Here is a 13,276-nt window from a genome sequence, read left to right as displayed (position 1 = left end):
GGGGTATGGCCTGTAGAAGGAACTGGTAACCTAGTAAATAAAGTGTTTTCCTGAGTTCTGTGAGCTGCACTAGCAAATTCATGGCACCTGAGGAGGGGGCTGATCAACCGCCGGGGGGGGGGGGGGGGGGGGGGGGGTCGGAAGCACAGGTGATCCTGCGATTGGCATCCAAGGTGGGGGAGGGGGCAGCCTTTAAGGGGAGCCCCTCACCTGTGGGGGGGCGGTCTGGTGCTCTCTCCAGGTGCATAGTGTCAGAATTGAGTTAAGTTGCAGGACACTAGCTGGTGTCGCAGAATTGCTTGGTGTGGGAAGAAGCCCCACACCTCTGGTGACCAGAAATGTCACAAGTGAAATATTCTGCGAGTAGAGTGTTGTAAGTAGCGTAAAGGAAAACAAAAGTTTTTTTCCTTTACATTCCACTTATAGGAAATGTCCAGAATAGGCAAATCCGTAGAGACAGAAAGTAGAGTGGGTGCCAGGGCCCGAGGGAAGGGGGTGGGGAGCGAGTGCCCAGTGGTGCGGTTTCCACCTGGAGCGATGACGGAGTTCTGGGACTAGGTCGTGATGATGGTGGCACAACATTGTGAATGCGGTTTATGCCACTGAATTACACACTTGAAATGGTTAAAATGGTAAATTTTGTGTTATGTGTATTTTACCACAACAAAAACACAATTTCTTATTTAAAAACATTACTCTTCCAGGGGCCGGCCCAGTGGCGCAGCGGTTAAGTTCGCACACTGCTTCGGTGGCCTGGGGTTCACCAGTTCGGATCCCTGGCACGGACCTACACACCACTCATCAAGCCATGTTGTGGCAGGCGTCCCACATATAAAATAGAGGAAGACGGGCATGGACCTGAGCTCAGGGCCAGTCTTCCTCAGCAAAAAGAGGAGGATTGGCAACAGATGTTAGTTCAGGGCTAATCTTCCTCAAAAAAAACAAAAAACAGTACTTTTCCAGTTCCTTGCAGACCCTTGTCTGGGTGTATATATGCACTTTTTTAACCAAAATCATATAATGTGCCCCACATGCTGTTTCGTAGCCTGCTTTTAGGTGGTAACCTCCAACTTCCCACCCTGTGAATTTTCTTTAACCCCAAATCCACACTCCATTTCCTCCAATCCACAGCAAAGGGTGTTCTCTTCAGTCAGTTTGTAAACCAGGATCCCGTCAGAGCACGAGTTACCCTTGGTGCTGTGTCCCGTCGGGGGAGCTGCTCCGGGCAGTGCAGTGACATGGTGAAGGCGTGTGCCTGGGGGCCAGCGGAGCTCCAGCTTCTGAGTTTGTCTGCTAGTGGTTCCTGCAGACTGGGAGTGATGTATGACAGTGAAGGGTCTAGGTTTTGTCTAGAACACATCTCAGATGACGTGCACGTCTGGTGCGTGGCATCAGATGACAAATCTGGTCGCCCCAGCGATGGTGGTCCTGACCCTGGACGTGGGGCTGCGTGGGATTGGCTATTGCTCAGACATGTTTCCCATTTTGACTAGAAAGTGATCTGTGGGTGTCAGATGCTGACGTTTGCGAGGTTCTCCTCTCGACACCGCCGAACCCCGGGGACGTAATTGCTCATCCTTCCCAGTCGGTGAGCATTTTGAAGAAAATGGCAAATCACAAACCAAATTTCCACATATCATTTCCTTACATGGTTTTTAGGCCCTGTAACTGGCTGTTCTGATTCTACAAAACGAACCAGTGCTAGTTGTAGACTAGAGACTAGCAGAAATTCTACTTTAAGGATGAAATTAGGAAGACTTAAGATGTGACCGGTGAGGTCTGCCATCTGTATAAATGACACAGACCAAGCATCCTATTTTCATGAGCACAGAGTCAGGAGCATGCAAGACACCATCGGGGTTTCCTGGGCATAACTTCAGGGAGACGTGACCAGATGATACTTTACACTGAAATTATTATCCTCAAATGAAGGAACACAGGCGGGTTTGCGAGCTGCCATCCAGCAGGGGGCCCCCTCCCTGGAGTGGGAGCGCTGAGCTCACCAGAAGCACGGGTCTGAGCAGCTGACCCCAGGGAGGGCACGAGCTGTGACCGTGGGACCCTGCCTGGGACAAAAGGTCGTCCACGGTCTCTGCACAGGAATCCAGGGAACATGTAAACAGGGACCAGGGAATTGCAGGTCCCAGCCGGGCTGCACAGCTGCAGCTTCCGCCTCGCTCTCATCTCCCCTCCTGGACCAGATCATGACCTTACCCCTCTTCCCGACAGCATCCTCGCTCTCAAGCCCTCCCCCAAACCATTCTTTCAACCCAGAAAGAATTGACAGCTTCACACATCAGTTTCTCTGAAGACACACAGAGGTCAGCAACCTTTTTCTCTAAAAAGCCGGAGAGAATTCTTTCAGGCGTTGCAGGCTGTGTATGGTCTCTGTCACATCTTTTTTTTTAAATAACTTTTGAAAATGTAGAAACTGTTCTTAGCTCCCCAGCCAGTAGTGTGTGTTGATCTTTTTAAATGATAATCAGTCATGTAATGCCCCTGCTCGCAACCTGCAAAGGCTTCCCAGCACACTTAGAATAAAATATTAAAATACAGACTCCTTGTCAGGGCCCAGCCAGGGACCTGCCGACTCCCTCCCACATCTGTCTGTCACCTCCACCTCAGCCACATGGTTCTAGAACATTCCAGTCCATGTGCCCCTGTCGGCCTCTGCCCTTGGAGCCGCTCCAGTGCTCTCAGCCAGTAGTGTGTCCGCAGAGCTGTGCAGCCGTCACCTGCTCTCCTCAGCCATCACCCTCCACCTCCCGTTCTGGCGATCACGAATCCACTTTCTGGCTCAACAGATTTGCCTCTTCTGGACCTTTCCTATAAAGGAAACAAGTGGTCCTTCGTGTCTGGCTTATCCACTTAGCATAATGTTTTCAGAGGTTCGTCCGTGCTGGAACGGGGGTCGGCACTTCTTTCCTTTTTATCACCAAATAATATTCCCTGATATGGATGGATCCCATTTCATCAGTTGATGGACACTTGGGTTGCTTCTGCTTTTCGGCTATTCCGTAGGAATAATATGGCTATGAACACTTATGTACAGGTTTTTGTGTGGTCTCGTATTTTTGTTTCTCTTGGGTAGATACTTCGGAATGGAATTTCTGGGTCAAACGATAACTCTATGTTTAACCATTTGAGAAACTGCCGGGCTGCTTTCTGATGTGGTTGTGCTGTTTTGCATTCTCACTAGCAAGTCTGAAAGCTCCAGTTTCTCCACAGCTTTGCCAACACTTACAATTTTCCTTTCTGTCTTTAAACAACTGTCTTAGTGGCTGCTCGCTGGTGTTTCCTCGTGGCTTTGAGTTGTATGTGCCTGAGGCCCAATGACGGTGAGCATCTTTTCATGTGCTTGTTGGCCATTTGCATGTCTTTTTTTAAGAAATGTCCATTCAGATCCTTTCTCAGTCAAAGGCCGTGATGGCACAACATTGTGAATGTACTTAATGCCACCGAACTATACACTTTAACATGGTAACTTTTATGTCGTGTGTATTTTACCACAATAGAAAAAGGAAAACAAATGTAGGAGATCAAAGCTAATTATGCTTAGCGTCCCTGAGTAATTTATTAGAGAACTGACTTGTCTGGGTGGTCCAGACCGTGCCCACTGTCTGTGCCCCAAGCATCTTGGAACCTCTTGGCACAGCTGTCTCATCCGTTTCCTGTCCTCTGGATGAAGCTGTAGGCTGGAACTTACCAGTTAAGCGTCCAGAGGTGGCCAGTCATTCTCACACCCAGGGAATTAGTGAGCAGGCACAAGTGCCCTTTCTGTATCTTGTTTGAAAGACATTAATCACATTCCCTTTCAGCAGCGACACAAAAGCAGATTTCAAACCTGCATCTCTCGTGTGTGGCTCCCGTGTTTCCTGACTTAGGGAGCCACATCTGACATTTCAAGGTTGTCCGCGTGGTTTATGTCGAAGGGCCATGGAAGGCCATGGTCTCTGAGCTCGGAAGGTACCCCGGGGACCCACTCAGCGGGAGCTTGGAGGGCTCTCAAGGACCAGCTTCCAGAGAATCCACCTCTATAGACGCTTCTCCCTCACGGGTCCCAAGTCCACCTGGGTGCCTGGACCTGAGCTCAGGAAAATATTCACGGCCAGGCCAGGACCATGCGCCTTCGCGGGGCCAGACTCTGGACGTGTTGGCTGTCGTGATGCTCTGAATTCAAGGAGACTGTGGAGTGGGGTCTTGGGGGGGGGGTGACCTGGACTGTGCCCCTTGTGTCCCCAACACGCATCAAAGAACGGAACTGCCTTGAAAGAGAGCAAAGCAAAGATACTGATAAGAAATGCCAAAAATACCTTTTTAAATGTATTTGGGCAATTATCTTTTTTTGCTAATCTCAAAACTCATGCTGGTTGGCGTATCATTAGGTGGAAAGAGAAAGCCCCTTCAAACAGCTGAAACAGTGACATTAATGATGATAATTCTGTGACATCTAACTGCAGTGTTTTCTGGGACCATCACATTTTTCAAGATATATTGATAAAACCCAGATAAAATTTCTGCAGAGTCTCTTTCATAGTGGATGGGCATATTTCCCACCTCGAGAACAAAAAGTAATTCTGACGTGGGAGCTGCCAGAGTGGTTGTTTTTAAGCAGCATGTGCCTTTGTCATTCTTTAAATTCATAGGAAAATCCTATCATGATGTTTAACAAAATGAATGAAATTATTTCTGACTTTTATTACTTGGTTCTCATTTAATTAATCTCAAAGGCCAAAAACACACATCCACATATCCACACACATTTACCAAAGGAGAACATACCTTCTACCATACTCCTTGCTTCTTAAGTAACTTATCACTCCAGGTCCATGTTACATTGTATATTATAAATTATATAATGTTAAAAAACATATTGATTTATTTTCTTGCTCTTGTAACATATTATAAAATAGATACATTATTATATTAGACTTTTATCAATTTAATCTTGACTGACTGCTTTAGCAATCTATCTTAGAAAATTCATTCCTTAATTTAATTCTCAGTGATTCTAGAATATTCCTGGAAATTCGTATTAACATCCAAATTGTAAAATGGTCACCTTCTGACAGAAAGTATGTCTATTTGGCTGACAGGTTTGACAAGGAGGACTCGGTCTGCAAATCAGATCATATGCCATATTTTTCCGTAAATTGAATGAACAAAATTTGCAGCTCTAAGAGTTTGACAAAAACCTATTTAAAGAAGTGATAAAAACTGTTTACTTTTAAAAACATTTTATTGGCAAAGGTATAAATGAATTAACAATATTTTTATGTCCTCCAAACCTTTCTGAATATATTGGCTTAAACTTGGTGCCTCTAAGTGAAAAAAAATAATAGATTTCAGTCCCAGAAAAGTGCTCTGCTGCACTCGGTTCACTGTCTTGATTCCTGTCGCTTTATAATCAGTCTTGAAGTTGGTAATGTGAGTGATCTAATTTTGTTCTTTTTTCAAGGTATTTTCTTTTTGGCTCTTCTGACTCATTTGCAGTCATATATAAATTTTAGAAGCAGTTTGTCAATTTCCATTTTTTAGAAAGGCCTTTGGGATTTTGAAGCGGTTAGCTTTTGCTGTGTAACAACACTTGCTTACATCACGGCCCTTCTATGCACCAGCTGGCGGCCGCCGACCCAGCTGCACTTGGTGGGGAGGAGGCTCCTGGTTCACTCAGGGGCCGGGTCGAGGCTGCAGCTGCAGGCAGGAGCCTTCCTCTTGGTGACCTGGGTGGGCTGTAGGGAGGGGGCCAAGCCTGCAGCCGAACCACACAACCACACTTAAAGCCTCTGAGGGCAGCTCTGCCAACATCCTAGTGGCCTAAGCAAGTCACATGGTTGAGCCCAGGATCAATGGAGTGAGAAACTGTTCCCGAAGGCAATGACTTTTGGACAGTAATCCACCACACCTTTCCTGCAGACACCCAGACTTTACTGGGGCCATAAAAGATCCTTTTGAAAGCCAGGTGATTTCCAGGGCTTGGCTTTCGTCACCCCGAAGGCAGAGCTAATTGAATTGTCAGCTGTAGATCATTACACATAATTGTCGGCAGAAGATTGTGCGATTTTTGGCACATAACTCGGAAGGGGTTCAGAGAATTGAGTCACACTGCCATAGCAAAATTTCCTTCCACTCCACCCACTGCTTATGTGCACACAGCTCTCAGCGCTGACATCTAGAAGTGAGAACTGGGAATTGCATTGGTGAAGAGCCTTGTCTCAATCCTGGACCCGTGCACCAGTCAAAAAAGGCAGTCTGGTTCTTTCCTTTAAAAGATGCGTTTCCAGCGAAATTGTACTTTTCATGGCTAGCAGTTATTATTCCAAATTTGTAATATATTTGTGTTTTGATCAGTTGTGAACTAAAATTGTAAAGATAAATCCAAGACGAGAATTGTTCTAACACCTAAAGCCTCCCGGGAAATAAGATGAATTTTAAAATTTCAATTTATATACAAATTTTTTGCTGTAGAGAAGTATATAGTATATTACCTTACCTTCTACAAATATCTGTAGAAGAATTAAAGCAGAAATATGAATTCTGTGGGTAACAGAAAGATGTCAAGTGCCTAAGTGTTAGAGAGGATGATCGTGTGCCGTTTTTAATAGATCATGTTGGATAGCAAATCGATATGGCATTTATATTCCATCTGGTTACATTTTAAAAAGTGATATGACAGTTTTATTTTTAAGTGTCAATATTTACAATATACCAGAAATTGTATTCTTTGTAACTATTTAAACTTACAAAATATTGTAGGTGTCAACTTAATGTGTGAGGGGGATGAAAAATATTTAAAACTATTGTAGGAAATATGTGAACAAAACTGGAAACTACTGATGCTAAGAGCATTAGGGAACCTTCCAGTCAGAAGAAGCCAAGAGACCAGGTACGGGACCCCTGGGTCTGACCGTCCACTGCACCTGTCGGGAGGTGGCTGGTGCCAAGCTGTAGACCAAGCTGCTCAGGTTCAAAGCCTGGCTCTGCCTCAGTTTCCCATCTGTAGCATGAGGGCAGCGCCTTGAGGAGTGGATGAATAAATACGCCCGCAGTGCTGAGACCAGAGCCCAGGGTGCTGGTGTGGACTCTCTCGATAGAAACGCCTCTGGATAGGGAGGGCATGATCCGGCGGACGGTGGAGGGTTATTCCTCTCGTGGAGCCACACTCAGTTCTGCTTTTTCAAGAAACACAGAATAAGCCTCTTCCCTTCTCAACTGGAAAGCCCAATAAGAGGTTTGAAGCAGCAACTCCCCACTCTATCCTCCGTCTCAGGTTGAGTCACATTGTCCTCTGCTGTGACTCCACAGTGCCCTGATTCTGGTTGCCCTCCTCCATGTGTGGGGCCATGGGGAAAACGCGGGGTCTTGAACCAGAGGACCGTGGGTGAGTGTTGGGCCACCATTTACAGAGTACCCTCTAACATACCAGGCCTCACAGCAGGATCGGGACATACGCACCCTCACTACAGACCACATCCAACCCTGGAGGTCCCAATAGGACACAGTGCTGATCCCAGCAGGTGAGGAGGATGCAGGACTGATCCCGGAGCTGTGCAGCTCCACCCACTGCCTCGGCAGAGAAGTGAGGCCGTCCAGCTTCACCTATCATGTTTATGGGACAGAAACCCAAGCACTACATAAATGCTAGTCTTCTTCCTGTATTCATCAGTGTCGCTCATGTGGTACTATTCAGAAGTGGAGGCGATGTTCTAGATGTGGGCAGACAAAGAAAAGCACGTTGGCCTATGGCCTCCTCCAGTGTGAAAGCCTAGATTTCCACAGCTTACTTCTGGGTTAGATTTTCCTAACACCCCTCAGCCACAGGCTCAGGGCGTCATACGGACAAGAGATGAAGGGGGGCAGGATGGCCCAGCACAGAGCGGGGGACTGTTCCCGAGAACGCCACACCAGGGTGTGTCTTTACCCCCACAAGCAGCAGGATGGCAGGAGAAGTTCAGACAAGGAGTGACACGGTCTAACGTGCTTTCAAAAGTGCGGAGACTAGACTAGGGGAGGACAAGGGGTATGGTGACAGCGTTAGGAGCCAATTTCAGCAGGTAGGGCAGGAGGAAAGAGAGGTGGATGACCCAAGGTATTGACGAGCTACTATCAACAGTCATGGTGATGGGTTGGGAGGTGACGGAGCAGGAACTTCAAATATAAAACATTGGATTATACCACTACAAGCTCAGAAATCTGGTGGTTCCCTAGTGAATACGTTCAAATCTCCTCCTCCTGACTTTCAGCACCCCCGATCTGCTGGGTCTGTGGTGGTGTCTCCTTGTGACTCAAACATCCATCTCCCTGGTCACTAATGAGGCTGAGCACTCTTTTCACACATGTTTTTTGTTTTTTTTTTAAAGATTGGCATCTGAGCTAACATCTGTTGTCAATCTTGTTTTTTTCCTTCTTCTCTCCAGAGCCCATGAGTACATAGTTGTATATATTCTAGTTGTGGGTCCTTCTAGTTGTGGCATGTGGGATGCTGCCCCAGCATGGCCTGATGAGCGGTGCCATGTCCGCGTCCAGGATCCAAACCGGTGAAACACTGGGTCCCCAAAGCAGAGCACTTGAACTTAACCGCTCGGCCACGGGGCTGGCCCCTTTTCACACATTTATTGGCCTTTTGCATTTCTCTTTTTGAAGTGTCTGTTCGAGTGTTTTGCCAATTTTTCTATTGGATTGTCCTTCTTTAAAAAAAAATGTTTAACTCCCTTCCATATTCTGGACAGGTTCTTTTGCTTGTTGTTGGATAAATAGCGTGTTAATGTCTTCTCCCACGCTGTGGGCTTTGTCACTCTTTTGATGATGCCATTCTTTAACTTTGTATTACAGAAATTCTCAAATACATGCAAAAATAGAGAGTGGAGTATGATGACCCCCATGCACCCATCGCTTGCCTCCTTTCCTCTCTCGTCCCCACCTCCCCTCCCCCACTGGAGGACTTTGAAGCAAATTCCAGCCGTTGTATCTTCTTATTTGAAAACGCTTTAGTGTGATTCTCTAAAAACTAGGGCTCCTTTTTTATCGACATAATCAAAACACCATTATCACAGCTAAAAAAATTTAGCAATTATTCCTTAATATCATCAAATATCCAGTCAGAATTCACTATTGTCCTTCATGGCGTGTTCTTTCATCTCATTTAAGAAATCTCTCCCTACCTCAAGGTCATGAAAGCAGTGCTGGCACTAATCTAATAATTCTGTTTTGGGATGTGCAGGGTCGGGGGGAGGCGTGGGGGGGCAGGTGGGAGGCAAGGTGTGTTTCTGGCACGCTAGAGTATTTTCGTTTAAATTAAACTTGCTACTTTGAGATAATTATAGATTCACATGCAATTATAAGAAATAATATGGAGAGATCCCAGGTACCCTTTATCCAGTTTCCCCACTGGAAACATTCACAGAACTGTAGTAAAACATCACAACCAGGATATCAACGCTGATGCAGTCAAGATACAGAGCTTTTCTCCACCTGGCATGTTGTCCTCCCATAGACACACCCTCTTCCCTCCCATCCACTCCCATCTTGGCCCCCGGCAACCACTCATCTGTTCTGCATTTCTTTATTTTCATCATTTCAAGAGTGGTATACAGATGGAAGCATACAATATGTAACTTTTTGGAACTGGCTTTTTTTTCACTCTCCATAATTCTCTTGAGATTCATCTAACTGGTTGTGTATTTCAATGGTTTGTTGCTTTTTACTGAAGAGTCTTCCATGGTGGGAATGGACCAGTTTGTTCCACCATTCATCCACTGAAGGACACTTGGGTTGTTTCCCGGTTTGGGTTGTACAAATAAAGGTGCTATAAATATTCATGTACTGGTTATGTACAAACACGATCATCATTTCTCTGGGAGAAATGCCCAGGAGTACGATTCCTGGGTCATGTGGTAGTTGTATGTTAGTTTTTTGAGAAGCTGGCAAACTGTTTTCCTTAGAGGCTTCGCGGTCGGACGTTCCCACCAGCAAAGGAGGGGAGAAGCGGTTTCTTCACACCCTCCCGGACTTTGTTGTCGTCACTATTTTTTATTCCAGCCGTTCTGATAGGTGTGCACTCCGGTCTTATTGTGGCTTGAACTTGGACTTCCCTAATGGTCAACTATGGTGAACAGGTCCTTGCCTTCTTTATTGCCTCTGCGGAGAAATGTCTCCCCGTGTCTTTTGCCCACATTCTGAATGGATTGTTTGCTTGTTTACAGTTGAACTGTGAGAATTCTTCCTCTAAACTAGATACTAGTCCGTTGTCAGATGCACAGAATGCTAACATTTCCTCCCCTCTTGCCAGTCTGTTTGCCCTTTTAACGGACTTTCACAGGGGGAAAGCCTTCATTTTGATGAAGTCCAGTGTACCCACCTTTCTTTTTATGGCTTGTGCTTTTGGTGTCCAGCGTAAGGCCTGTTTGCCTAGCCCTAGACCCCAAAGATGTTCTTCTGTTTGTTTTTAAGCTTTACAGTTTTATGTTTCCATTGGAATCTGTCGTCCATTTTGAGTTAACTTTTCAACATCTTCACATTGGTGAACTCTTGGCTGTTCTTTCCTTACTCCACAGAGGAAACACTGCGTCCTGGAGGAAATAATGTCTTCTGGATAGATCTTAGGTGCAGCCCTTGTGGCACTTCTGTGTTCCAGTAAGTGACACCCTCCGAAGCACAGTGGTGTCGGTGGCCCCCTGGGGTGGAACAAGGAGGTGGCTGTGATTGCTTGCATTTTCAGGATTCTTGACTTAGCCTCTGTTGGGTACAAGAATGACAAAGTGATTTATGTATGCAAACTAAGTGGCTTCCATTTAATGTTGGGTTCAGAGGGTAGAAATTGCTTAGATGTGTATTTTGTTCCTACTACGATAGAAGTATTTGTCAGTTCACAGCTATGCTCTTGAGTTTTTAATTCAGAAAAACAGCCAATATTTTTATTCAAAGAATCTTAGAACGTTGTTGCTGGAAGGCATCACAGAATAGCTCTACCTCAGTGTTTCCCAAAAGTGTGCTCCATGGAACCTGAAGGCACCCTGTGATTAAAGGGTTCTGTGGCCAAGTGGGTTGGCGAAGACTGCAGACTTCTCTGTTCCCCTCCTTCCTCTTGATACTTTGTTAAAGGTTCTGAGAATGTTTGCAGCCAATGAATCTGTTTAGTGTTGTTTAACTCAGTGCTTCCCTATTTGCTTGACCTCATAACCCCCCTTTTATAACGTGCAGAACACGTTTTTGGAGCACCTGTTTTTCTTCTGGTGCCCACATTTTAGTCTAGAAGAAACTATGGGCCCCCAAAGGTGAGAGCTTTGTCGGTCTAGTGACCACAGGAGTGCTGTGTGTTTCCCCTCATCTCCTTTTGCCTTTCCTGTGGCGTTCCTGCTCTGGAGTGGCTGTACCCCAGTGTGCAGACCTGGGGCTGACCAGTGTTAGGGTCTCTGGCTGTGTTTACAGCACTGCAGTCTTATCAGAGCATAGGGATCCCCAAATACAGAGCCATCAATTACATCCGGGAGAAAGACTGGGCCCAGAGTTGGCCCCATGTCGTCAACATCCAAGTGTTGGATAAAGGTCCGGAGGAGCCAAGGAGCAATGAGTTGGAGAGGGTTCTAGAGACATTTCTTTCTTTTCTTTTCTTTTTTTGAGGAAGATTAGCCCTGAGCTAACTACTTCTAGTCCTCCTCTTTTCACTGAAGAAGACTGGCCCTGAGCTAACGTCCATGCCCATCTTCCTCTACTTTATACGTGGGATGCCTGCCACAGCATGGCTTTTGCCAAGCCGCACCTGGGATCCGAACCTGGGATCCGAACCGGTGCACCCCCAGCGGCAGAGAAGCAGAACGTGCGCACTTAACCGCTGCAGCACCGGGCGGCCCCTCTAGAGACATTTCACAGCAAGAGTTGAGTGGGCTCCATTAAATGGGTTAAGTGGGTTCACTGATTTCGGGATAGGCAGAAGGCAGAGGGGCCTGGGGTTTTCTCTGGTGGATGTTGAGTCTGCGGAACACAGGAAAGGAGCAGGTTGGGAGGAGGCGACAGAAGATGAACTTGGTTTGACTTGCGGGCCTGGAGTTCGTGGGGGCCCGGGATGGGTGCTCGCTGCAGAAAGGGGGCGGGATTCTGCAACAGGTGGTGGAGGGGCATGTCTGGGAGAGGGGGGCTTATCTAGAACAGGACAAAGGAGAACCCGGCGTCCTGGCGACTGGGGAGGGAGACCGCCAACCCAGAGACTGCTTGGACTTCGGCGGAGCACAGCGAGGGGGCCGGCGCCGGAGGCGAGGGCACCCCTTCACCAGCAGGGGGCCTCGCCTGCTCCTTCTCCGCGGAGAAGTGACACAATGAAGCGCTGGGGAGACATTATCTTGCCCGACCTTCTGCAAAGGAACCATTGCAACAAAGTTACCCAACGTGTGTGCTCAAACAAGCGGAAGGCGGAGCTGCAGGCAGACAGAGTTACAGAGCCTTCAGGGCGTTTTCTGACGCCGGAGATTACAGTAGCTGACAGCCTTTGAGTGATTCAGTGTTTCGAGCAGAAAATACCATGGTCATGTGAGGGAGACACAGGCAGACACAGAATGGGCACTTGAGAGTTGCGTGGTTCATAAGAGAGTAATAACATTCATGATTATTATTTTTAAATGTGAACTATAGCAAAGGTACAGAAAAGTCTATAAAAAATAAATGTGCAGCTTAAGAGACATGCAAAATGAACCTCAGTATTACAGGAAGGAGCCTGCACCCCAAAAGCACCCCCGCACTCCCACACCCCGCCGTGGTCACAGCAACCCACCGGCAACCAGCAGTCCCCACCACTGTAACTCTTAGGGTAACTACCTTCTTGCTTTTCTTTAGCTTTTCACTACTTAATTATGCATCCCTAAACAGTATAGTTCGATTTTGCCTGTTTGGGAACTTTTATAAGCAGAATCATGCAGTATGGCTGATGGCTTCTTTCATGAAACCTTGTTGAGATTCATCCGTATTGTTGTACGTAGTTGAAGAGTGTTCGTTTTTGTCACTAGATTCCACTTTACGAATATATCACTCTCATCACTTATTCTACAGCTGAGGGGTATTTGGGTGGTACCCAGTCCCGTGCTGGCGTGCATTCTTCCTCTTGCTTGCTGGGCTTCTAAACCCACGTTTCAGCAGCCTATCTACCTAGGGCCATGTGCGGTTAGCTTTTACCTGACACTGCCAAACATTTTTTTCCAAAATGATTGAACTGATTCATACTCCCAAAGTAACACTCTTGAGAAAGTGAAAATGTGGATCTGAATAGCCTAGAGAAGGTGAAGTAGAT

The sequence above is a fragment of the Equus caballus genome, chromosome 9 (genome assembly GCF_041296265.1).
Source record: "Equus caballus isolate H_3958 breed thoroughbred chromosome 9, TB-T2T, whole genome shotgun sequence".
In the NCBI taxonomy this organism is placed as follows: domain Eukaryota; kingdom Metazoa; phylum Chordata; class Mammalia; order Perissodactyla; family Equidae; genus Equus; species Equus caballus.
This window is presented reverse-complemented; position numbering follows the sequence as displayed.